The sequence below is a fragment of the Anopheles funestus genome, unplaced genomic scaffold (assembly GCF_943734845.2).
Source record: "Anopheles funestus unplaced genomic scaffold, idAnoFuneDA-416_04 scaffold_160_ctg1, whole genome shotgun sequence".
Lineage (NCBI taxonomy): Eukaryota > Metazoa > Arthropoda > Insecta > Diptera > Culicidae > Anopheles > Anopheles funestus.
This window is the reverse complement of record NW_026045263.1, coordinates 1-23392: the sequence shown is the minus strand read 5'-3', so window position 1 is coordinate 23392 and position 23392 is coordinate 1. Positions and strand designations below refer to the sequence as shown.

Below are 23392 nucleotides of genomic sequence, written 5' to 3'. Positions count from 1 at the left end.
CTTGGCTAATGTGTCTTGGCTAAGGTGTCTTGGCTAAGGTGTCTTGGCAAATGTGTCTCGGCTGAGGTGTCTTGGCTAAAGTGTTTTGGCTTATGTGTGTCGGCTAAGGTGTCTTGGCTAATGTGTCTTGGCTAAGGTGTCTTGGCTAAGGTGTCTTGGCTAAGGTGTCTTGGCTAAGGTGTCTTGGCTAAGGTGTCTTGGCTAAGGTGTCTTGGCTAAGGTGTCTTGGCTAATGTGTCTCGGCTAAGGTGTCTTGGCTAATGTGTCTTGGCTAAGGTGTCTTGGCTAAGGTGTCTTGGCTAAGGTGTCTTGGCTAATGTGTCTCGGCTAAGGTGTCTTGGCTAATGTGTCTTGGCTAAGGTGTCTTGGCTAATGTGTCTCGGCTAAGATGATTGGCTAAGGTGTCTTGGCTAAGGTGTCTTGGCTAAGGTGTCTTGGCTTATGTGTCTTGGCTAAGGTGTCTTGGCTAAGGTGTCTTGGCTAAGGTGTCTTGGCTAAGGTGTCTTGGCTAAGGTGTCTTGGCTAAGGTGTCTTGGCTAATGTGTCTTGGCTAAGGTGTCTTGGCTAATGTGTCTATGCTAAAGTGTCTTGGCTAAGGTGTCTTGGCTAAGGTGTCTTGGCTAAGGTGTCTTGGCTAAGGTGTCTTGGCTAAGGTGTCTTGGCTAATGTGTCTCGGCTAAAGTGTCTTGGCTAAAGTGTCTTGGCTTATGTGTCTCGGCTAAGGTGTCTTGGCTAAGGTGTCTTGGCTAAGGTGTCTTGGCTAAGGTGTCTTGGCTAAGGTGTCTTGGCTAAGGTGTCTCGGCTAATGTGTCTTGGCTAATGTGTCTCGGCTAATGTGTCTTGGCTACGGTGTCTTGGCTAAGGTGTCTTGGCTAAGGTGTCTTGGCTAAGGTGTCTTTGCTAAGGTGTCTTGGCTAAGGTGTCTTGGCTAATGTGTCTTGGCTAAGGTGTCTTGGCTAATGTGTCTATGCTAAAGTGTCTTGGCTAAGGTGTCTTGGCTAATGTGTCTTGGCTAAGGTGTCTTGGCTAAGGTGTCTTGGCAAATGTGTCTCGGCCGAGGTGTCTTGGCTAAAGTGTCTTGGCTTATGTGTCTTGGCTAAGGTGTCTTGGCTAAGGTGTCTTGGCTAAGGTGTCTTGGCTAATGTGTCTTGGCTAAGGTGTCTTGGCTAATGTGTCTCGGCTAAGGTGTCTTGGCTAAGGTGTCTTGGCTAATGTGTCTCGGCTAAGGTGTCTTGCTAAGGTGTCTTGGCTAATGTGTCTTGGCTAAAGTGTCTTGGCTAATGTGTCTCGGCTAAGGTGTCTTGGCTAAGGTGTCTTGGCTAATGTGTCTTGGCTAAAGTATCTTGGCTAAGGTGTCTTGGCTAATGTGTCTCGGCTAAAGTGTCTTGGCTAAGGTGTCTTGGCTAAGGTGTCTTGGCTAAGGTGTCTTGGCTAAGGTGTCTTGGCTAATGTGTCTCGGCTAAGGTGTCTTGGCTAAAGTGTCTTGGCTAATGTGTCTCGGCTAAGGTGTCTTGGCTAATGTGTCTTGGCTAAGGTGTCTTGGCTAAGGTGTCTTGGCTAAGGTGTCTTGGCTAAGGTGTCTTGGCTAAGGTGTCTTGGCTAAGGTGTCTTGGCTAAGGTGTCTTGGCTAATGTGTCTTGGCTAAGGTGTCTTGGCTAATGTGTCTTGGCTTATGTGTCTTGGCTTATGTGTCTTGGCTTATGTGTCTTGGCTAAGGTGTCTTGGCTTAGGTGTCTTGGCTAATGTGTCTTGGCTAAGGTGTCTTGGCTAAGGTGTCTTGGCTAAGGTGTCTTGGCTAATGTGTCTCGGCTAAGGTGTCTTGGCTAAGGTGTCTCGGCTAAGGTGTCTTGGCTAAAGTGTCTTGGCTAATGTGTCTTGGCTAAGGTGTCTTGGCTAATGTGTCTTGGCTAAGGTGTCTTGGCTAATGTGTCTTGGCTAATGTGTCTTGGCTAAGGTGTCTTGGCTAAGGTGTCTTGGCTAAGGTGTCTTGGCTAAGGTGTCTTGGCTAAGGTGTCTTGGCTAAGGTGTCTTGGCTAAGGTGTCTTGGTTAAGGTGTCTTGGCTAATGTGTCTCGGCTAAGGTGTCTTGGCTAAAGTGTCTTGGCTTATGTGTCTCGGCTAAGGTGTCTTGGCTAATGTGTCTTGGCTAAGGTGTCTTGGCTAAGGTGTCTTGGCTAAGGTGTCTTGGCTAAGGTGTCTTGGCTAAGGTGTCTTGGCTAAGGTGTCTTGGCTAAGGTGTCTTGGTTAAGGTGTCTTGGCTAATGTGTCTCGGCTAAGGTGTCTTGGCTAAAGTGTCTTGGCTTATGTGTCTCGGCTAAGGTGTCTTGGCTAATGTGTCTTGGCTAAGGTGTCTTGGCTAAGGTGTCTTGGCTAATGTGTCTTGGCTAATGTGTCTTGGCTAATGTGTCTTGGCTAAGGTGTCTTGGCTAAGGTGTCTTGGCTAATGTGTCTTGGCTAAGGTGTCTTGGCTAAGGTGTCTTGGCTAAGGTGTCTTGGCTAAGGTGTCTTGGCTAATGTGTCTTGGCTAATGTGTCTTGGCTAAGGTGTCTTGGCTAAGGTGTCTTGGCTAAGATGTCTTGGCTAATGTGTCTTGGCTAAGGTGTCTTGGCTAATGTGTCTCGGCTAAGGTGTCTTGGCTAAGGTGTCTCGGCTAATGTGTCTCGGCTAAAGTGTCTTGGCTAATGTGTCTTGGCTAAGGTGTCTTGGCTAAGGTGTCTTGGCTTAGGTGTCTCGGCTAATGTGTCTCGGCTAAAGTGTCTTGGCTAATGTGTCTTGGCTAAGGTGTCTTGGCTAAGGTGTCTTGGCTTAGGTGTCTTGGCTTAGGTGTCTTGGCTAATGTGTCTTGGCTAAGGTGTCTTGGCTAATGTGTCTTGGCTAAGGTGTCTTGGCTAATGTGTCTCGGCTAAGGTGTCTTGGCTAAGGTGTCTCGGCTAATGTGTCTCGGCTAAAGTGTCTTGGCTAAGGTGTCTTGGCTAATGTGTCGCGGCTAATGTGTCTCGGCTAAGGTGTCTTGGCTAATGTGTCTTGGCTAAGGTGTCTTGGCTAAGGTGTCTTGGCTAAGGTGTCTTGGCTAAGGTGTCTTGGCTAAGGTGTCTTGGCTAAGGTGTCTTGGCTAAGGTGTCTTGGCTAAGGTGTCTTGGCTAATGTGTCTCGGCTAATGTGTCTTGGCTAATGTGTCTCGGCTAATGTGTCTTGGCTAATGTGTCTCGGCTAATGTGTCTTGGCTAATGTGTCTTGGCTAAGGTGTCTTGGCTAAGGTGTCTTGGCTAAGGTGTCTTGGCTAAGGTGTCTTGGCTAAGGTGTCTTGGCTAAGGTGTCTTGGCTAAGGTGTCTTGGCTAAGGTGTCTTGGCTAATGTGTCTCGGCTAAGGTGTCTTGGCTAATGTGTCGCGGCTAATGTGTCTTGGCTAATGTGTCTCGGCTAATGTGTCTTGGCTACGGTGTCTTGGCTAAGGTGTCTTGGCTAAGGTGTCTTGGCTAAGGTGTCTTTGCTAAGGTGTCTTGGCTAAGGTGTCTTGGCTAAGGTGTCTTGGCTAAGGTGTCTTGGCTAAGGTGTCTTGGCTAATGTGTCTTGGCTAAGGTGTCTTGGCTAATGTGTCTCGGCTAAGGTGTCTTGCTAAGGTGTCTTGGCTAATGTGTCTTGGCTAAAGTGTCTTGGCTAATGTGTCTCGGCTAAGGTGTCTTGGCTAAGGTGTCTTGGCTAATGTGTCTTGGCTAAAGTGTCTTGGCTAAGGTGTCTTGGCTAATGTGTCTCGGCTAAGGTGTCTTGGCTAATGTGTCTCGGCTAATGTGTCTTGGCTAATGTGTCTCGGCTAATGTGTCTTGGCTACGGTGTCTTGGCTAAGGTGTCTTGGCTAAGGTGTCTTGGCTAAGGTGTCTTTGCTAAGGTGTCTTGGCTAAGGTGTCTTGGCTAATGTGTCTTGGCTAAGGTGTCTTGGCTAATGTGTCTATGCTAAAGTGTCTTGGCTAAGGTGTCTTGGCTAATGTGTCTTGGCTAAGGTGTCTTGGCTAATGTGTCTTGGCTAATGTGTCTTGGCTAAGGTGTCTTGGCTAAGGTGTCTTGGCTAAGGTGTCTTGGCTAAGGTGTCTTGGCTAAGGTGTCTTGGCTAAGGTGTCTTGGCTAAGGTGTCTTGGCTAAGGTGTCTTGGCTAAAGTGTCTCGGCTAAGGTGTCTTGGCTAAAGTGTCTTGGCTAATGTGTCTTGGCTAAGGTGTCTTGGCTAATGTGTCTTGGCTAAGGTGTCTTGGCTAATGTGTCTTGGCTAATGTGTCTTGGCTAAGGTGTCTTGGCTAAGGTGTCTTGGCTAAGGTGTCTTGGCTAAGGTGTCTTGGCTAAGGTGTCTTGGCTAAGGTGTCTTGGCTAAGGTGTCTTGGCTAAGGTGTCTTGGCTAATGTGTCTCGGCTAAGGTGTCTTGGCTAAAGTGTCTTGGCTTATGTGTCTCGGCTAAGGTGTCTTGGCTAATGTGTCTTGGCTAAGGTGTCTTGGCTAAGGTGTCTTGGCTAAGGTGTCTTGGCTAATGTGTCTCGGCTAAGGTGTCTTGGCTAATGTGTCGCGGCTAATGTGTCTCGGCTAAGGTGTCTTGGCTAATGTGTCTTGGCTAAGGTGTCTTGGCTAAGGTGTCTTGGCTAAGGTGTCTTGGCTAAGGTGTCTTGGCTAAGGTGTCTTGGCTAATGTGTCTTGGCTAAGGTGTCTTGGCTAATGTGTCTTGGCTAATGTGTCTCGGCTAATGTGTCTCGGCTAAAGTGTCTTGGCTAAGGTGTCTTGGCTAATGTGTCTTGGCTAAGGTGTCTTGGCTAATGTGTCTCGGCTAAGGTGTCTTGGCTAAGGTGTCTCGGCTAATGTGTCTCGGCTAAAGTGTCTTGGCTAATGTGTCTTGGCTAAGGTGTCTTGGCTAAGGTGTCTTGGCTTAGGTGTCTCGGCTAATGTGTCTCGGCTAAAGTGTCTTGGCTAATGTGTCTTGGCTAAGGTGTCTTGGCTAAGGTGTCTTTTCTTAGGTGTCTTGGCTAATGTGTCTTGGCTAAGGTGTCTTGGTTAATGTGTCTTGGCTAAGGTGTCTTGGCTAATGTGTCTCGGCTAAGGTGTCTTGGCTAAGGTGTCTCGGCTAATGTGTCTCGGCTAAAGTGTCTTGGCTAAGGTGTCTTGGCTAATGTGTCTCGGCTAAGGTGTCTTGGCTAAGGTGTCTCGGCTAAGGTGTCTTGGCTAAGGTGTCTTGGCTAAGGTGTCTTGGCTAAGGTGTCTTGGCTAATGTGTCTTGGCTAAGGTGTCTTGGCTAATGTGTCTCGGCTAAGGTGTCTTGGCTAAGGTGTCTCGGCTAATGTGTCTCGGCTAAAGTGTCTTGCCTAAGGTGTCTTGGCTAATGTGTCTCGGCTAAGGTGTCTTGGCTAAGGTGTCTCGGCTTATGTGTCTCGGCTAAAGTGTCTTGGCTAAGGTGTCTTGGCTAAGGTGTCTTGGCTAAGGTGTCTTGGCTTAGGTGTCTTGGCTAATGTGTCTTGGCTAATGTGTCTCGGCTAATGTGTCTTGGCTAAGGTGTCTTGGCTAAGGTGTCTTGGCTAAGGTGTCTTGGCTAAGGTGTCTTGGCTAAGGTGTCTTGGCTAAGGTGTCTTGGCTAATGTGTCTTGGCTAAGGTGTCTTGGCTAATGTGTCTCGGCTAATGTGTCTTGGCTAAAGTGTCTTGGCTAAGGTGTCTTGGCTATTGTGTCTTGGCTAAGGTGTCTTGGCTAAGGTGTCTTGGCTAAGGTGTCTCGGCTAAGGTGTCTTGGCTAAGGTGTCTTGCTAAGGTGTCTTGGCTTAGGTGTCTTGGCTAATGTGTCTTGGCTAATGTGTCTTGGCTAAAGTGTCTTGGCTAAGGTGTCTCGGCTAAGGTGTCTTGGCTAAGGTGTCTTGGCTAAGGTGTCTTGGCTTAGGTGTCTTGGCTAATGTGTCTTGGCTAATGTGTCTCGGCTAAAGTGTCTTGGCTAAGGTGTCTTGGCTAAGGTGTCTTGGCTAAGGTGTCTTGGCTAAGGTGTCTTGGCTAAGGTGTCTTGGCTAATGTGTCTTGGCTAAGGTGTCTTGGCTAATGTGTCTCGGCTAATGTGTCTTGGCTTAAGTGTCTTGGCTAAGGTGTCTTGGCTATTGTGTCTTGGCTAAGGTGTCTTGGCTAAGGTGTCTTGGCTAAGGTGTTTTGGCTAAGGTGTCTTGGCTTAGGTGTCTTGGCTAATGTGTCTTGGCTAATGTGTCTCGGCTAAAGTGTCTTGGCTAAGGTGTCTTGGCTAAAGTGTCTTGGCTAAGGTGTCTTGGCTAAGGTGTCTTGGCTAAGGTGTCTCGGCTAATGTGTCTTGGCTAATGTGTCTTGGCTAAAGTGTCTTGGCTAAGGTGTCTTGGCTAAGGTGTCTTGGCTAATGTGTCTTGGCTAATGTGTCTTGGCTAATGTGTCTTGGCTAATGTGTCTCGGCTAATGTGTCTTGGCTAAGGTGTCTTGGCTAAGGTGTCTTGGCTAAGGTGTCTTGGCTAATGTGTCTTGGCTAAGGTGTCTTGGCTTATGTGTCTCGGCTAATGTGTCTTGGCTAAAGTGTCTTGGCTAAGGTGTCTTGGCTATTGTGTCTTGGCTAAGGTGTCTTGGCTAAGGTGTCTTGGCTAAGGTGTCTCGGCTAAGGTGTCTTGGCTAAGGTGTCTCGGCTAAGGTGTCTTGGCTAAGGTGTCTTGGCTATTGTGTCTTGGCTAAGGTGTCTTGGCTAAGGTGTCTTGGCTAAGGTGTCTTGGCTAAGGTGTCTCGGCTAATGTGTCTTGGCTAATGTGTCTTGGCTAAGGTGTCTTGGCTAAGGTGTCTTGGCTAATGTGTCTTGGCTAAAGCATCTTGGCTAAGGTGTCTTGGCTAATGTGTCTTGGCTAAGGTGTCTTGGCTAATGTGTCTTGGCTAAGGTGTCTTCGCTAAGGTGTCTTGGCTAATGTGTCTTGGCTAAGGTGTCTTGGCTAATGTGTCTTGGCTAATGTGTCTTGGCTAAGGTGTCTTGGCTAATGTGTTTTGGCTAAGGTGTCTTGGCTAATGTGTCTTGGCTAAGGTGTCTTGGCTAAGATGTCTTGGCTAAGGTGTCTTGGCTAATGTGTCTTGGCTAATGTGTCTTGGCTAAGGTGTCTTGGCTAAGGTGTCTTGGCTAAGGTGTCTTGGCTAATGTGTCTCGGCTAAGGTGTCTTATCTAAAGTGTCTTGGCTAAGGTGTCTTGGCTAATGTGTCTCGGCTAAGGTGTCTTGGCTAATGTGTCTTGGCTAAGGTGTCTTGGCTAAGGTGTCTTGGCTAAGGTGTCTTGGCTAATGTGTCTTGGCTAAGGTGTCTTGGCTAAGGTGTCTCGGCTAAGGTGTCTTGGCTAATGTGTCTTGGCTAATGTGTCTTGGCTAAGGTGTCTTGGCTAAGGTGTCTCGGCTAAGGTGTCTTGGCTAAGGTGTCTTGGCTAATGTGTCTTGGCTAAGGTGTCTTGGCTAAGGTGTCTTGGCTAAGGTGTCTTGGCTAATGTGTTTCGGCTAAGGTGTCTTGGCTACTGTGTCTTGGCTAAGGTGTCTTGGCTAATGTGTCTCGGCTAAGGTGTCTTGGCTAAGGTGTCTTGGCTAAGGTGTCTTGGCTAATGTGTCTCGGCTAAGGTGTCTTGGCTAATGTGTCTTGGCTAAGGTGTCTTGGCTAAGGTGTCTTGGCTAAGGTGTCTTGGCTAAGGTGTCTTGGCTAAGGTGTCTTGGCTAAGGTGTCTTGGCTAATGTGTCTTGGCTAAGGTGTCTTGGCTAAGGTGTCTCGGCTAAGGTGTCTTGGCTAAGGTGTCTTGGCTAATGTGTCTTGGCTAAGGTGTCTTGGCTAAGGTGTATTGGCTAAGGTGTCTTGGCTAATGTGTCTCGGCTAAGGTGTCTTGGCTAATGTGTCTTGGCTAAGGTGTCTTGGCTAAGGTGTCTTGGCTAAGGTGTCTTGGCAAAGGTGTCTTGGCTAAGGTGTCTTGGCTAAGGTTTCTTGGCTAAGGTGTCTTGGCTAAGGTGTCTTGGCTAAGGTGTCTTGGCTAATGTGTCTCGGCTTAGGTGTCTTGGCTAAGGTGTCTTGGCTAAGGTGTCTTGGCTAAGGTGTCTTGGCTAAGGTGTCTTGGCTAATGTGTCTCGGCTAAATTGTCTTGGCTTATGTGTCTTGGCTAATGTGTCTTGGCTAATGTGTCTTGGCTAATGTGTCTTGGCTAATGTGTCTTGGCTAATGTGTCTTGGCTAATGTGTCTTGGCTAATGTGTCTTGGCTAATGTGTCTTGGCTAATGTGTCTTGGCTAAGGTGTCTTGGCTAATGTGTCTCGGCGAATGTGTCTTGGCTAAGGTGTCTTGGCTAAGGTGTCTTGGCTAAGGTGTCTTGGCTAATGTGTCTTGGCTAATGTGTCTTGGCTAAGGTGTCTTGGCTAAGGTGTCTTGGCTAAGGTGTCTTGGCTAAGGTGTCTTGGCTAAGGTGTCTTGGCTAAGGTGTCTTGGCTAAGGTGTCTTGGCTAATGTGTCTCGGCTAAGGTGTCTTGGCTAAGGTGTCTTGGCTAAGGTGTCTTGGCTAAGGTGTCTTGGCTTATGTGTCTCGGCTAATGTGTCTTGGCTAATGTGTCTTGGCTAAGGTGTCTTGGCTAAGGTGTCTTGTTTAATGTGTCTTGGCTAAGGTGTCTTGGCTAATGTGTCTTGGCTAATGTGTCTTGGCTAATGTGTCTTGGCTTATGTGTCTTGGCTAATGTGTCTTGGCTAATGTGTCTTGGCTAATGTGTCTTGGCTAAGGTGTCTTGGCTAATGTGTCTTGGCTAATGTATCTTGGCTAATGTGTCTTGGCTAATGTGTCTTGGCTAATGTGTCTTGGCTAATGTGTCTTGGCTAATGTGTCTTGGCTAATGTGTCTTGGCTAATGTGTCTTGGCTAATGTGTCTTGGCTAATGTGTCTTAGCTAATGTGTCTTGGCTAAGTTGTCTTGGCTAATGTGTCTAGGCTAAGGTGTCTTGGCTAATGTGTCTCGGCGAATGTGTCTTGGCTAATGTGTCTTGGCTAATGTGTCTCGGCTAATGTGTCTTGGCTAAGGTGTCTTGGCTAAGGTGTCTTGGCTAATGTGTCTTGGCTAATGTGTCTCGGCTAAGGTGTCTTGGCTAATGTGTCTTGGCTAATGTGTCTTGGCTAATGTGTCATGGCTGATGTGTCTTGGCTAATGTGTGTTGGCTAATGTGTCTCGGCTAATGTGTCTTGGCTAAGGTGTCTTGGCTAAGGTGTCTTGGCTAATGTGTCTTGGCTAATGTGTCTTGGCTAATGTGTCTTGGCTAATGTGTCTCGGCTAATGTGTCTTGGCTAAGGTGTCTTGGCTAATGTGTCTTGGCTAAGGTGTCTTGGCTAATGTGTCTTGGCTAATGTGTCTCGGCGAATGTGTCTTGGCTAATGTGTCTTGGCTAATGTGTCTCGGCGAATGTGTCTTGGCTAAGGTGTCTTGGCTAATGTGTCTTGGCTAATGTGTCTTGGCGTATGTGTCTCGGCTAGTGTGTCTTGGCTAATGTGTCTCGGCTAAGGTGTCTTGGCTAAGGTGTCTTGGCTAATGTGTCTTGGCTAATGTGTCTTAGCTAATGTGTCTTGGCTAAGGTGTCTTGGCTAATGTGTCTTGGCTAATGTGTCTTGGCTAATGTGTCTTGGCTTATGTGTCTTGGCTAATGTGTCTTGGCTAGTGTGTCTTGGCTAATGTGTCTTGGCTAATGTGTCTTGGCTAAGGTGTCTTGGCTAATGTGTCTTGGCTAAGTTGTCTTGGCTAATGTGTCTTGGCTAATGTGTCTTGGCTAATGTGTCTTGGCTAATGTGTCTTGGCTAAGGTGTCTTGGCTAAGGTGTCTTGGCTAATGTGTCTTGGTTAATGTGTCTTTGCTAAGGTGTCTTGGCTAATGTGTCTTGGCTAATGTGTCTTGGCTAATGTGTCTTGGCTAATGTGTCTTGGCTAGTGTGTCTTGGCTAATGTGTCTTGGCTAATGTGTCTTGGCTAATGTGTCTTGGCTAAGGTGTCTTGGCTAATGTGTCTTGGCTAATGTCTCTTGGCTAATGTGTCTTGGCTAATGTGTTTTGGCTAATGTGTCTTGGCTAATGTGTCTTGGCTAATGTGTCTTGGCTAATGTGTCTTGGCTAATGTGTCTTGGCTAATGTGTCTTGGCTAATGTGTCTTGGCTAAGTTGTCTTGGCTCATGTGTCTTGGCTAAGGTGTCTCGGCTAATGTGTCTTGGCTAAGGTGTCTTGGCTAATGTGTCTTGGCTAAGTTGTCTTGGCTAATGTGTCTTGGCTAATGTGTCTTGGCTAATGTGTCTTGGCTAATGTGTCTTGGCTAAGGTGTCTTGGCTAAGGTGTCTTGGCTACGGTGTCTTGGCTAATGTGTCTTGGCTAATGTGTCTCGGCTAAGTTGTCTTGGCTAAGGTGTCTTGGCTAATGTGTCTTGGCTAATGTGTCTTGGCTAATGTGTCTTGGCTAATGTGTCTTGGCTAATGTGTCTTGGCTAATGTGTCTTGGCTAATGTGTCTTGGCTAAGTTGTCTTGGCTCATGTGTCTTGGCTAAGGTGTCTTGGCTAATGTGTCTCGGCGAATGTGTCTTGGCTAATGCGTCTTGGCTAATGTGTCTCGGCTAATGTGTGTTGGCTAATGTGTCTCGGCTAAGGTGTCTTGGCTAATGTGTCTTGGCTAATGTGTCTTGGCTAAGGTGTCTTGGCTACGGTGTCTTGGCTAATGTGTCTTGGCTAATGTGTCTCGGCTAAGTTGTCTTGGCTAAGGTGTCTTGGCTAATGTGTCTTGGCTAATGTGTCTTGGCTAAGGTGTCTTGGCTAAGGTGTCTTGGCTAATGTGTCTTGGCTAATGTGTCTTTTCTAAGGTGTCTTGGCTAAGGTGTCTTGGCTAATGTGTCTTGGCTAATGTGTCTTGGCTAATGTGTCTTGGCTAAGGTGTCTTGGCTAAGGTGTCTTGGCTAATGTGTCTTGGCTAATGTGTCTTGGCTAAGGTGTCTTGGCTAAGGTGTCTTGGCTAAGGTGTCTTGGCTAATGTGTCTTGGCTAATGTGTCTTGGCTAATGTGTCTTGGCTAAGGTGTCTTGGCTAATGTGTCTTGGCTAAGGTGTCTTGGCTAAGGTGTCTTGGCTAAGGTGTCTTGGCTAATGTGTCTTGGCTAATGCGTCTTGGCTAATGTGTCTTGGCTAATGTGTCTTGGCTAAGGTGTCTTGGCTAATGTGTCTTGGCTAATGTGTCTTGGCTAATGTGTCTTGGCTAAGGTGTCTTGCCTTTTGTGTCTTGGCTAAGGTGTCTTGGCTAATGTGTCTAAGCTAAGGTGTCTTGGCTAAGGTGTCTTGGCTAAGGTGTCTTGGCTAATGTGTCTCGGCTAATGTGTCTCGGCTAATGTGTCTTGGCTAATGTGTCTTGGCTAATGTGTCTCGGCTAATGTGTCTTGGCTTATGTGTCTTGGCTAATGTGTCTTGGCTAATGTGTCTTGGCTAATGTGTCTTGGCTAATGTGTCTTGGCTAATGTGTCTTGGCTAATGTGTCTTGGCTAATGTGTCTTAGCTAATGTGTCTTGGCTTAGTTGTCTTGGCTAATGTGTCTTGGCTAAGGTGTCTTGGCTAATGTGTCTCGGCGAATGTTTCTTGGCTAATGTGTCTCGGCTAAGGTGTCTTGGCTAATGTGTCTTGGCTAAGGTGTCTTGGCTAAGGTGTCTTGGCTAAGGTGTCTTGGCTAAGGTGTCTTGGCTAAGGTGTCTTGGCTAATGTGTCTTGGCTAATGTGTCTTGGCTAAGGTGTCTTGCCTAATGTGTCTTGGCTAAGGTGTCTTGGCTAAGGTGTCTTGGCTAATGTGTCTTGGCTAATGTGTCTTGGCTAATGTGTCTTGGCTAAGGTGTCTTGGCTAAGGTGTCTTGGCTAATGTGTCTTGGCTAATGTGTCTCGGCTAAGGTGTCTTGGCTAATGTGTCTTGGCTAATGTGTCTTGGCTAATGTGTCTAGGCTAGTGTGTCTTGGCTAATGTGTCTTGGCTAATGTGTCTTGGCTAAGGTGTGTTGGCAAATGCGTCTTGGCTAATGTGTCTTGGCTAATGTGTCTTGGCTAATGTGTCTTGGCTAATGTGTCTTGGCTAATGTGTCTTGGCTAAGGTATATTGGCGTATGTGTCTTGGCTAATGTGTCTTGGCTAATGTGTCTCGGCGAATGTGTCTTGGCTAATGTGTCTTGGCTAATGTGTCTCGGCGAATGTGTCTTGGCTAAGGTGTCTTGGCTAATGTGTCTTGGCTAATGTGTCTTGGCTAATGTGTCTTGGCTAGTGTGTCTTGGCTAATGTGTCTCGGCTAATGTGTCTTGGCTAAGGTGTCTTGGCTAATGTGTCTTGGCTAATGTGTCCTAGCTTAAGTGTCTTGGCTAAGGTGTCTTGGCTAATGTGTCTTGGCTAAAGTGTCTTGGCTAATGTGTCTTGGCTAATGTGTCTTGGCTAAGGTGTCTTGGCTAGTGTGTCTTGGCTAATGTGTCTTGGCTAATGTGTCTTGGCTAAGGTGTCTTGGCTAATGTGTCTTGGCTAAGTTGTCTTGGCTAATGTGTCTTGGCTAATGTGGCTTGGCTAATGTGTCTCGGCTAATGTGTCTTGGCTAAGGTGTCTTGGCTAAGGTGTCTTGGCTAATGTGTCTTGGCTAATGTGTCTTGGCTAAGGTGTCTTGGCTAAAGTGTATTGGCTAATGTGTCTTGGCTAATGTGTCTTGGCTAATGTGTCTTGGCTAGTGTGTCTTGGCTAATGTGTCTTGGCTAATGTGTCTTGGCTAAGGTGTCTTGGCTAATGTGTCTTGGCTAATGTGTCTTGGCTAATGTGTCTTGGCTAATGTCTCTTGGCTAATGTGTCATGGCTAATGTGTTTTGGCTAATGCGTCTTGGCTAATGTGTCTTGGCTAATGTGTCTTGGCTAATGTGTCTTGGCTAATGTGTCTTGGCTAATGTGTCTTGGCTAATGTGTCTTGGCTAAGTTGTCTTGGCTAATGTGTCTTGGCTAAGGTGTCTTAGCTAATGTGTCTCGGCGAATGTGTCTTGGCTAATGTGTCTTGGCTAATGTGTCTCGGCTAATGTGTTTTGGCTAATGTGTCTTGGCTAATGTGTCTTGGCTAATGTGTCTTGGCTAATGTGTCTTGGCTAATGTGTCTTGGCTAATGTGTCTTGGCTAATGTGTCTTGGCTAAGTTGTCTTGGCTCATGTGTCTTGGCTAAGGTGTCTTGGCTAATGTGTCTCGGCGAATGTGTCTTGGCTAATGCGTCTTGGCTAATGTGTCTCGGCTAATGTGTGTTGGCTAATGTGTCTCGGCTAAGGTGTCTTGGCTAATGTGTCTTGGCTAATGTGTCTTGGCTAAGGTGTCTTGGCTACGGTGTCTTGGCTAATGTGTCTTGGCTAATGTGTCTCGGCTAAGTTGTCTTGGCTAAGGTGTCTTGGCTAATGTGTCTTGGCTAATGTGTCTTGGCTAAGGTGTCTTGGCTAATGTGTCTTGGCTAATGTGTCTTGGCTAATGTGTCTTGGCTAATGTGTCTTGGCTAATGTGTCTTGGCTAATGTGTCTTGGCTAAGGTATATTGGCGTAAGTGTCTTGGCTAATGTGTCTTGGCTAATGTGTCTCGGCGAATGTGTCTTGGCTAATGTGTCTTGGCTAATGTGTCTCGGCTAATGTGTCTTGGCTAAGGTGTCTTGGCTAATGTGTCTTGGCTAAGGTGTCTTGGCTAAGGTGTCTTGGCTAATGTGTCTCGGCTAATGTGTCTTGGCTAAGGTGTCTTGGCTAATGTGTCTTGGCTAATGTGTCTTGGCTAATGTGTCTTAGCTAATGTGTCTTGGCTAATGTGTCTTGGCTAATGTGTCTTGGCTAGTGTGTCTTGGCTAATGTGTCTTGGCTAATGTGTCTTGGCTAAGGTGTCTTGGCTAATGTGTCTTGGCTAATGTGTCTTGGCTAATGTGTCTTGGCTAATGTGTCTTGGCTAATGTGTCTTGGCTAATGTGTCTTGGCTAAGGTATATTGGCGTAAATGTCTTGGCTAATGTGTCTTGGCTAATGTGTCTCGGCGAATGTGTCTTGGCTAATGTGTCTTGGCTAATGTGTCTCGGCTAATGTGTCTTGGCTAAGGTGTCTTGGCTAATGTGTCTTGGCTAAGGTGTCTTGGCTAATGTGTCTTGGCTAATGTGTCTTAGCTAGTGTGTCTTGGCTAATGTGTCTTGGCTAATGTGTCTTGGCTAATGTGTCTTGGCTTATGTGTCTTGGCTAATGTGTCTTGGCTAATGTGTTTTGGCTAGTGTGTTTTGGCTAATGTGTCTTGGCTAATGTGTCTTGGCTAAGGTGTCTTGGCTAATGTGTCTTGGCTAAGTTGTCTTGGCTAATGTGTCTTGGCTAATGTGTCTTGGCTAATGTGTCTCGGCTAATGTGTCTTGGCTAAGGTGTCTTGGCTAAGGTGTCTTGGCTAATGTGTCTTGGCTAATGTGTCTTGGCTAATGTGTCTTGGCTAATGTGTCTTTTCTAAGGTGTCTTGGCTAATGTGTCTTGGCTTAAGTGTCTTGGCTAAGGTGTCTTGGCTAATGTGTCTTGGCTAATGTGTCTTGGCTAAGGTGTCTTGGCTAATGTGTCTTGGCTAATGTGTCTTGGCTAATGTGTCTTGGCTAAGGTGTCTTGGCTAATGTGTCTTGGCTAATGTGTCTTGGCTAAGGTGTCTTGGCTAAGGTGTCTTGGCTAAGGTGTCTTGGCTAAGGTGTCTTGGCTAATGTGTCTTGGCTAAGGTGTCTTGGCTAAGGTGTCTTGGCTAATGTGTCTTGGCTAAGGTGTTTTGGCTAATAAATCTTGGCTAATGTGTCTCGGCTAATGTGTCTTGGCTAAGGTGTCTTGGCTAAGGTGTCTTGGCTAAGGTGTCTTGGCTAAGGTGTCTCGGCTAATGTGTCTTGACTAATGTGTCTTGGCTAATGTGTCTTGGCTAAGGTGTCTTGGCTAATATGTCTCGGCTAAGGTGTCTTGGCTAATGTGTCTTGGCTAATGTGTCTTGGCTAAGGTGTCTTGGCTAAGGTGTCTTGGCTAAGGTGTCTTGGCTAAGGTGTCTTGGCTTATGTGTCTTGGCTAATGTGTCTTGGCTAATGTGTCTTGGCTAATGTGTCTTGGCTAATATGTCTTGGCTAATGTGTCTTGGCTAAGGTGTCTTGGCTAATGTGTCTTGGCTAATGTGTCTTGGCTAATGTGTCTTGGCTAAGGTGTCTTGGCTAAGGTGTCTTGGCTAATGTGTCTTGGCTAAAGTGTCTTAACTAATGTGTCTTGGCTTATGTGTCTTGGCTAATGTGTCTTGGCTAATGTGTCTTGGCTAATGTGTCTTGGCTAATGTGTCTTGGCTAATGTGTCTTGGCTAATATGTCTTGGCTAATGTGTCTTGGCTAATGTGTCTTGGCTAAGGTGTCTTGGCTAATGTGTCTTGGCTAAGGTGTCTTGGCTAATGTGTCTTGGCTAAGGTGTCTTGGCTAATGTGTCTTGGCTAATGTGTCTTGGCTAATGTGTCTTGGCTAAGGTGTCTTGGCTAAGGTGTCTTGGCTAAGGTGTCTTGGCTAATGTGTCTTGGCTAATGTGTCTTGGCTAATGTGTCTTGGCTAAGGTGTCTTGGCTAATGTGTCTTGGCTAAAGTGTCTTGGCTTATGTGTCTTGGCTAATGTGTCTTGGCTAATGTGTCTTGGCTAATGTGTCTTGGCTAATATGTCTTGGCTAATGTGTCTTGGCTAAGGTGTCTTGGCTAATGTGTCTTGGCTAAGGTGTCTTGGCTAATGTGTCTTGGCTTATGTGTCTTGGCTAATGTGTCTTGGCTAATGTGTCTTGGCTAATGTGTCTTGGCTAATATGTCTTTGCTAATGTGTCTTGGCTAAGGTGTCTTGGCTAATGTGTCTTGGCTAAGGTGTCTTGGCTAATGTGTCTTGGCAAAGGTGTCTTGGCTAAGGTGTCTTGGCTAATGTGCCTTGGCTAATGTGTCTTGGCTAATGTGTCTTGGCTAATGTGTCTTGGCTAAGGTGTCTTGGCTAATGTGTCTTGGCTAATGTGTCTTGGCTAATGTGTCTCGGCTAAAGTGTCTTGGCTAAGGTGTCTCGGCTAAGGTGTCTCGGCTAATGTGTCTTGGCTAAGGTGTTTTGGCTAAGGTGTCTTGGCTAATGTGTCTTGGCTAAGGTGTCTTGGCTAATGTGTCTTGGCTAATGTGTCTTGGCTAATGTGTCTTGGCTAAGGTGTCTTGGCTAATGTGTCTTGGCTAAGGTGTCTTGGCTAAGGTGTCTTGGCTAAGGTGTCTTGGCTAATGTGTCTCGGCTAAGGTGTCTCGGCTAAAGTGTCTTGGCTAATGTGTCTCGGCTAAGGTGTCTTGGCTAATGTGTCTTGGCTAAGGTGTCTTGGCTAAGGTGTCTTGGCTAAGGTGTCTTGGCTAAGGTGTCTTGGCTAATGTGTCTTGGCTAAGGTGTCTTGGCTAATGTGTCTTGGCAAAGGTGTCTTGGCTAAGGTGTCTTGGCTAATGTGTCTTGGCTAAGGTGTTTTGGCTAAGGTGTCTTGGCTAATGTGTCTTGGCTAAGGTGTCTTGGCTAATGTGTCTTGGCTAATGTGTCTTGGCTAAGGTGTCTTGGCAAAGGTGTCTTGGCTAAGGTGTCTTGGCTAATGTGTCTTGGCTAATGTGTCTTGGCTAATGTGTCTTGGCTAAGGTGTCTTGGCTAATGTGTCTTGGCTAATGTGTCTTGGCTAATGTGTCTTGGCTAAGGTGTCTTGGCTAAGGTGTCTTGGCTAATGTGTCTTGGCTAAGGTGTTTTGGCTAAGGTGTCTTGGCTAATGTGTCTTGGCTAAGGTGTCTTGGCTAATGTGTCTTGGCTAATGTGTCTTGGCTAATGTGTCTTGGCTAAGGTGTCTTGGCTAATGTGTCTTGGCTTATGTGTCTTGGCTAAGGTGTCTCGGCTAAAGTGTCTTGGCTAATGTGTCTCGGCTAAGGTGTCTTGGCTAATGTGTCTTGGCTAAGGTGTCTTGGCTAAGGTGTCTTGGCTAAGGTGTCTTGGCTAATGTGTCTTGGCTAAGGTGTCTTGGCTAAGGTGTCTTGGCTAATGTGTCTTGGCTAATGTGTCTTGGCTAATGTGTCTTGGCTAATGTGTCTTGGCTAAGGTGTCTTGGCTAATGTGTCTTGGCTAAGGTGTCTCGGCTAAAGTGTCTTGGCTAATGTGTCTCGGCTAAGGTGTCTTGGCTAATGTGTCTTGGCTAAGGTGTCTTGGCTAAGGTGTCTTGGCTAAGGTGTCTTGGCTAATGTGTCTTGGCTAAGGTGTCTTGGCTAATGTGTCTTGGCTAATGTGTCTTGGCTAATGTGTCTTGGCTAATGTGTCTTGGCTAAGGTGTCTTGGCTAAGGTGTCTTGGCTAATGTGTCTTGGCTAAGGTGTTTTGGCTAAGGTGTCTTGGCTAATGTGTCTTGGCTAAGGTGTCTTGGCTAATGTGTCTTGGCTAATGTGTCTTGGCTAATGTGTCTTGGCTAAGGTGTCTTGGCTAATGTGTCTTGGCTTATGTGTCTTGGCTAAGGTGTCTCGGCTAAAGTGTCTTGGCTAATGTGTCTCGGCTAAGGTGTCTTGGCTAATGTGTCTTGGCTAAGGTGTCTTGGCTAATGTGTCTTGGCTAAGGTGTCTTGGCTAAGGTGTCTTGGCTAAGGTGTCTTGGCTAATGTGTCTTGGCTAAGGTGTCTTGGCTAATGTGTCTTGGCTAATGTGTCTTGGCTAAGGTGTCTTGGCTAATGTGTCTTGGCTAAGGTGTCTTGGCTAAGGTGTCTTGGCTAAGGTGTCTTGGCTAATGTGTCTCGGCTAAGGTGTCTCGGCTAAAGTGTCTTGGCTTATGTGTCTCGGCTAAGGTGTCTTGGCTAATGTGTCTTGGCTAAGGTGTCTTGGCTAAGGTGTCTTGGCTAAGGTGTCTTGGCTAAGGTGTCTTGGCTAATGTGTCTTGGCTAAGGTGTCTTGGCTAATGTGTCTTGGCTTATGTGTCTTGGCTAAGGTGTCTCGGCTAAAGTGTCTTGGCTAATGTGTCTCGGCTAAGGTGTCTTGGCTAATGTGTCTTGGCTAAGGTGTCTTGGCTAAGGTGTCTTGGCTAAGGTGTCTTGGCTAATGTGTCTTGGCTAAGGTGTCTTGGCTAAGGTGTCTTGGCTAATGTGTCTTGGCTAATGTGTCTTGGCTAATGTGTCTTGGCTAATGTGTCTTGGCTAAGGTGTCTTGGCTAATGTGTCTTGGCTAATGTGTCTTGGCTAATGTGTCTTGGCTAATGTGTCTTGGCTAAGGTGTCTTGGCTAAGGTGTCTTGGCTAATGTGTCTTGGCTAAGGTGTTTTGGCTAAGGTGTCTTGGCTAATGTGTCTTGGCTAAGGTGTCTTGGCTAATGTGTCTTGGCTAATGTGTCTTGGCTAATGTGTCTTGGCTAATGTGTCTTGGCTAAGGTGTCTTGGCTAAGGTGTCTTGGCTAAGGTGTCTTGGCTAATGTGTCTCGGCTAAGGTGTCTCGGCTAAAGTGTCTTGGCTAATGTGTCTCGGCTAAGGTGTCTTGGCTAATGTGTCTTGGCTAAGGTGTCTTGGCTAAGGTGTCTTGGCTAAGGTGTCTTGGCTAAGGTGTCTTGGCTAAGGTGTCTTGGCTAATGTGTCTTGGCTAAGGTGTCTTGGCTAATGTGTCTTGGCAAAGGTGTCTTGGCTAAGGTGTCTTGGCTAATGTGTCTTGGCTAAGGTGTTTTGGCTAAGGTGTCTTGGCTAATTTGTCTTGGCTAAGGTGTTTTGGCTAATGTGTCTTGGCTAAGGTGTCTTGGCTAAGGTGTCTTGGCTAATGTGTCTTGGCTAATGTGTCTTGGCTAATGTGTCTTGGCTAATGTGTCTTGGCTAAGGTGTCTTGGCTAATGTGTCTTGGCTAATGTGTCTTGGCTAATGTGTCTTGGCTAATGTGTCTTGGCTACGGTGTCTTGGCTAAGGTGTCTTGGCTAATGTGTCTTGGCTAAGGTGTTTTGGCTAAGGTGTCTTGGCTAATGTGTCTTGGCTAAGGTGTCTTGGCTAATGTGTCTTGGCTAATGTGTCTTGGCTAATGTGTCTTGGCTAAGGTGTCTTGGCTAATGTGTCTTGGCTAAGGTGTCTTGACTAATGTGTCTTGGCTAAGGTGTCTTGGCTAATGTGTCTCGGCTAAGGTGTCTCGGCTAAAGTGTCTTGGCTAATGTGTCTCGGCTAAGGTGTCTTGGCTAATGTGTCTTGGCTAAGGTGTCTTGGCTAAGGTGTCTTGGCTAAGGTGTCTTGGCTAAGGTGTCTTGGCTAATGTGTCTTGGCTAAGGTGTCTTGGCTAATGTGTCTTGGCTTATGTGTCTTGGCTAAGGTGTCTTGGCTTATGTGTCTTGGCTAATGTGTCTTGGCTAAGGTGTCTTGGCTAATGTGTCTTGGCTAATGTGTCTTGGCTAATGTGTCTTGGCTAAGGTGTCTTGGCTAATGTGTCTTGGCTAATGTGTCTTGGCTAAGGTGTCTTGGCTAATGTGTCTTGGCTAATGTGTCTCGGCTAATGTGTCTCGGCTAAGGTGTCTTGGCTAAGGTGTCTTGGCTAATGTGTCTTGGCTAATGTGTCTTGGCTAATGTGTCTTGGCTAAGGTGTTTTGGCTAAGGTGTCTTGGCTAATGTGTCTTGGCTAAGGTGTCTTGGCTTATGTGTCTTGGCTAATGTGTCTTGGCTAATGTGTCTTGGCTAAGGTGTCTTGGCTAAGGTGTCTTGGCTAATGTGTCTTGGCTAATGTGTCTTGGCTAATGTGTCTCGGCTAAAGTGTCTTGGCTAAGGTGTCTCGGCTAATGTGTCTTGGCTAAGGTGTTTTGGCTAAGGTGTCTTGGCTAATGTGTCTTGGCTAAGGTGTCTTGGCTAAGGTGTCTTGGCTAATGTGTCTTGGCTAATGTGTCTTGGCTAAGGTGTCTTGGCTAATGTGTCTTGGCTAAGGTGTCTTGGCTAAGGTGTCTTGGCTAAGGTGTCTTGGCTAATGTGTCTTGGCTAATGTGTCTTGGCTAAGGTGTCTTGGCTAATGTGTCTTGGCTAAGGTGTCTTGGCTAATGTGTCTCGGCTAAGGTGTCTCGGCTAAAGTGTCTTGGCTAATGTGTCTCGGCTAAGGTGTCTTGGCTAATGTGTCTTGGCTAAGGTGTCTTGGCTAAGGTGTCTTGGCTAAGGTGTCTTGGCTAAGGTGTCTTGGCTAATGTGTCTTGGCTAAGGTGTCTTGGCAAAGGTGTCTTGGCTAAGGTGTCTTGGCTAATGTGTCTTGGCTAAGGTGTTTTGGCTAAGGTGTCTTGGCTAATGTGTCTTGGCTAAGGTGTCTTGGCTAATGTGTCTTGGCTAATGTGTCTTGGCTAATGTGTCTTGGCTAAGGTGTCTTGGCTAAGGTGTCTTGGCTAATGTGTCTTGGCTAATGTGTCTTGGCTAATGTGTCTTGGCTAATGTGTCTTGGCTAAGGTGTCTTGGCTAATGTGTCTTGGCTAATGTGTCTTGGCTAATGTGTCTTGGCTAATGTGTCTTGGCTAAGGTGTCTTGGCTAAGGTGTCTTGGCTTATGTGTCTTGGCTATTGTGTCTTGGCTAAGGTGTCTTGGCTAAGGTGTCTTGGCTAATGTGTCTTGGCTAATGTGTCTTGGCTAATGTGTCTTGGCTAAGGTGTCTTGGCTAATGTGTCTTGGCTAAGGTGTCTTGGCTAAGGTGTCTTGGCTAAGGTGTCTTGGCTAATGTGTCTCGGCTAAGGTGTCTCGGCTAAAGTGTCTTGGCTAATGTGTCTCGGCTAAGGTGTCTTGGCTAATGTGTCTTGGCTAAGGTGTCTTGGCTAAGGTGTCTTGGCTAAGGTGTCTTGGCTAAGGTGTCTTGGCTAATGTGTCTTGGCTAAGGTGTCTTGGCTAATGTGTCTTGGCTTATATGTCTTGGCTAAGGTGTCTTGGCTTATGTGTCTTGGCTAATGTGTCTTGGCTAAGGTGTCTTGGCTAATGTGTCTTGGCTAATGTGTCTTGGCTAAGGTGTCTTGGCTAATGTGTCTTTGCTAATGTGTCTTGGCTAAGGTGTCTTGGCTAATGTGTCTTGGCTAATGTGTCTCGGCTAATGTGTCTCGGCTAAGGTGTCTTGGCTAAGGTGTCTTGGCTAATGTGTCTTGGCTAATGTGTCTTGGCTAATGTGTCTTGGCTAATGTGTCTTGGCTAATGTGTCTTGGCTAAGGTGTCTTGGCTAATGTGTCTCGGCTAAGGTGTCTTGGCTAAGGTGTCTTGGCTAATGTGTCTTGGCTAAGGTGTCTTGGCTAATGTGTCTTGGCTTATGTGTCTTGGCTAAGGTGTCTTGGCTAATGTGTCTTGGCTAATGTGTCTTGGCTAATGTGTCTTGGCTAATGTGTCTTGGCTAAGGTGTCTTGGCTAATGTGTCTTGGCTAATGTGTCTTGGCTAATGTGTCTTGGCTAAGGTGTCTTGGCTAATGTGTCTTGGCTTATGTGTCTTGGCTAAGGTGTCTTGGCTAAGGTGTCTTGGCTAATGTGTCTTGGCTAAGGTGTCTTGGCTAATGTGTCTTGGCTAATGTGTCTCGGCTAATGTGTCTCGGCTAAGGTGTCTTGGCTAAGGTGTCTTGGCTAATGTGTCTTGGCTAATGTGTCTTGGCTAATGTGTCTTGGCTAAGGTGTCTTGGCTAATGTGTCTTGGCTAAAGTGTCTTGGCTAATGTGTCTTGGCTTATGTGTCTTGGCTAATGTGTCTCGGCTAATGTGTCTTGGCTAATGTGTCTTGGCTAATATGTCTTGGCTAATGTGTCTTGGCTAAGGTGTCTTGGCTAATGTGTCTTGGCTAATGTGTCTTGGCTAATGTGTCTTGGCTAAGGTGTCTTGGCTAATGTGTCTTGGCTAATGTGTCTTGGCTAATGTGTCTTGGCTAAGGTGTCTTGGCTAATGTGTCTTGGCTAATGTGTCTTGGCTAAGGTGTTTTGGCTAAGGTGTCTTGGCTAATGTGTCTTGGCTAAGGTGTCTTGGCTAATGTGTCTTGGCTAATGTGTCTTGGCTAATGTGTCTTGGCTAAGGTGTCTTGGCTAATGTGTCTTGGCTAATGTGTCTTGGCTAAGGTGTCTTGGCTAAGGTGTCTTGGCTAAGGTGTCTTGGCTAATGTGTCTTGGCTAAGGTGTCTTGGCTAAGGTGTCTTGGCTAATGTGTCTTGGCTAAGGTGTTTTGGTTAATAAATCTTGGCTAATGTGTCTCGGCTAATGTGTCTTGGCTAAGGTGTCTTGGCTAAGGTGTCTTGGCTAAGGTTTCTTGGCTAAGGTGTCTCGGCTAATGTGTCTTGGCTAATGTGTCTTGGCTAATGTGTCTTGGCTAAGGTGTCTTGGCTAATATGTCTCGGCTAAGGTGTCTTGGCTAATGTGTCTTGGCTAATGTGTCTTGGCTAAGGTGTCTTGGCTAAGGTGTCTTGGCTAAGGTGTCTTGGCTAAGGTGTCTTGGCTTATGTGTCTTGGCTAATGTGTCTTGGCTAATGTGTCTTGGCTAATGTGTCTTGGCTAATATGTCTTGGCTCATGTGTCTTGGCTAAGGTGTCTTGGCTAATGTGTCTTGGCTAATGTGTTTTGGCTAAGGTGTCTTGGCTAAGGTGTCTTGGCTAAGGTGTCTTGGCTAATGTGTCTTGGCTAATGTGTCTTAACTAATGTGTCTTGGCTTATGTGTCTTGGCTAATGTGTCTTGGCTAATGTGTCTTGGCTAATGTGTCTTGGCTAATGTGTCTTGGCTAATGTGTCTTGGCTAATATGTCTTGGCTAATGTGTCTTGGCTAAGGTGTCTTGGCTAATGTGTCTTGGCTAAGGTGTCTTGGCTAATGTGTCTTGGCTAATGTGTCTTGGCTAAGGTGTTTTGGCTAAGGTGTCTTGGCTAATGTGTCTTGGCTAAGGTGTCTTGGCTAATGTGTCTTGGCTAATGTGTCTTGGCTAATGTGTCTTGGCTAATGTGTCTTGGCTAAGGTGTCTTGGCTAATGTGTCTTGGCTAAGGTGTCTTGGCTAATGTGTCTTGGCTAAGGTGTCTTGGCTAATGTGTCTTGGCTAATGTGTCTTGGCTAAGGTGTCTTGGCTAAGGTGTCTTGGCTAAGGTGTCTTGGCTAATGTGTCTTGGCTAATGTGTCTTGGCTAATGTGTCTTGGCTAAGGTGTCTTGGCTAATGTGTCTTGGCTAATGTGTCTTGGCTAATGTGTCTTGGCTAATGTGTCTTGGCTAAGGTGTCTTGGCTAAGGTGTCTTGGCTAATGTGTCTTGGCTAAGGTGTCTTGGCTAATGTGTCTTGGCTAATGTGTCTTGGCTAATATGTCTTGGCTAATGTGTCTTGGCTAAGGTGTCTTGGCTAATGTGTCTTGGCTAATGTGTCTTGGCTAAGGTGTTTTGGCTAAGGTGTCTTGGCTAATGTGTCTTGGCTAAGGTGTCT

General features: G+C 46.6%; 1 long non-coding RNA gene across 1 annotated transcript in view; it reads left to right on the top strand.

Moving 5' to 3' along the window:
* The window catches only part of LOC125774290 (uncharacterized), a 37055-nt gene extending 13721 nt beyond the window's left edge, over positions 1-23334 (top strand). Inside the window, exons 3-9 of the long non-coding RNA XR_007420756.1 lie at positions 2431-2598; positions 6839-8882; positions 9093-9246; positions 14861-15448; positions 19061-19466; positions 21091-21286; positions 21357-23334. This is a non-coding gene — a long non-coding RNA (uncharacterized LOC125774290). The remainder of the gene's footprint in view (positions 1-2430; positions 2599-6838; positions 8883-9092; positions 9247-14860; positions 15449-19060; positions 19467-21090; positions 21287-21356) is intronic.
* The last annotated feature ends 58 nt before the right edge of the window (positions 23335-23392 follow it).